The 2,002-nt window shown below is 39.2% G+C and overlaps 1 pseudogene; it reads right to left on the reverse strand.

Moving 5' to 3' along the window:
• Nucleotides 1-695: 695 nt before the first annotated feature.
• Nucleotides 696-1,782, reverse strand: LOC114624492 (annotated as a pseudogene).
• Nucleotides 1,783-2,002: the final 220 nt, after the last annotated feature.

Genomic DNA, 2,002 nt, shown 5'->3' on the forward strand with positions numbered 1-2,002 from the left:
CATTATCTTTAAATACTGAGAACACAAAGGGCCCATACAAACTAGTTGTGTCAAGTAGCCACTTCCTACTTTAACATTCACTAGTTGTGCTCTTAAAGTCTCTATGAGAGAAGCAGGAATTTTCCCCATGCCTTTTGGCAATAGATTCAAAAGCTTAAGTTTCAGGTATGTAAAATTTCATGAAGTCTATGGTTTTTAAAGCTAAATTATTCAATATCTTGAATTAGTATTGCACTCATACGTTGCCCGGAATATATCTAGAACAAAAGTAAGTAAGTAGGCTACAAGCATTTGCTTTCCTTATTAGATAAGCAAGCTCAAATAATGGAAATGCAAACTGCAATTTAAATAAGCCTATATATGTGTGACAATGTATCAACCTCTTATAGAATGAAATTCAAACACCAATACTACAAATCCGTGAAGAACCAGAAAGAGTACTGTATACAAAGTTCTTACTATTGACCCATTCCACTTTGAGATCAAAACAGTAATTCTTCAAGATTTAAGAAAAATAGATTTTAAGAAAGAGACTCTTTTAAATCACTGAATACATCATTTCTGTCATTAAGAGAAATAACTTACGCTTTTTTCTGCAATAATTCATTCTAGTGAAATAATTCTCTAACTCCTAATTAACACTACATTTACAAGAGTAAGGAAGTTTATCAGTAGGCATTCTTCCTTGCTTTAAGTTATTTGTATCTAAAATATGTCAAGTAAGCCTTTAAAGACTCTGGGAGTGGCAACTTCATTATCTTTTCCCTCAGTAGGTTCTGAGGTGGCTCCTCACGCTTCATGGCTTTGCTGTGATCTTTCTTTTCTTCTTCTTTGCTGTCTTCTTTCATTTTTTCATCCTCTTCGCTATCTAGAGGCTGAGGGATAAGCTGATTACCCACAAATACATAAGTGTTAATTCTCTGTTTAACTCTCTTTCTTTTCCTCTTGGGTGGAGCCCTTTGTGGAATCCCCTTGGCCTGCATCTCATCATTTATGAAGTTTCTAAGTGTACGCCAAATGTAAATATGAGCCAAGTCTTGGAGATTCCTGACAGCACACGGCGGGCAGGGGGGGGGGGGACCCCCACAGAGTCCGGTGTGCCATTTTCTTTCTTACTAGGTTGTACTAGTGGTGCAAAGGAAACAGCAAGGATATTTTTACTTTCCCAGGTGTTTTGTCCAGTCCGCATAATCTGTGTCAACTGATCCTCTATAGGCATGATCAATATGTCCCCAACTTTGAGTAAGATCTTCATGTAGTTTTCATGGTCTTTCTGGACTCCAGCTCCACAGTAAATTCGATCATACTGATGACTGTCAGAAGCTATCTGAAGGCAATTACCCACCACAAATGCGGGTTCACAGAATTCAAATTTATCAAAGCTATCACCATTTTTGATGAAACTCTCCAGTTTCCCCTGGCATACTCCACCACATCTGAATGAAGTTCAATCCCATGATTTATTCCAAAAGGACCTAAAATTAAGCCCACCATTGTACTTGAATATCCGGTTCCACTTCCCAGGTTAAGAAAAGATAATCTTGGTTGAAGTTTCAAAGCTTCCATAACTTCAGAATAAACGCAAGGTGCTGACAAGTGTATGTTTCCATGCTTCCAGGCTACGTCTTTGTAAGCATTGTCTCTGTAGCCTTCCATATAGGAATCTCCGCGGTCAATGGCTCTAAAGGCTTGCTCTACTCTTTCAGTTCGGATGTACTGAGCTTCTTTAAGGTTATCAATTAAGTCATCATTATCTTCCCCAGCACTCACAGCTCCTCCCATGACAGTATTCAAAACAAATCATAAGTAAAATGTAACGAGTTAGTAGAAATGGCTTCCAGTAATGTGTGCTGTTTCTTTTTAATATTGAACTTGATTTCCAAAAATAAATTAAACCGAAGGCGCAGGAGAAGCTCACACAGCAGCAGTGCCTGCTCCGTCCCTGGAGCCGCATCCCAGCCCCCGTGTCACGAGCCTGCGTAGGCAGGAGTCTTCCAGGCCA

Source organism: Grammomys surdaster, unplaced genomic scaffold, assembly GCF_004785775.1.
Source record: "Grammomys surdaster isolate TR1022 unplaced genomic scaffold, NIH_TR_1.0 207, whole genome shotgun sequence".
Classification (NCBI taxonomy): Eukaryota; Metazoa; Chordata; class Mammalia; order Rodentia; family Muridae; genus Grammomys; species Grammomys surdaster.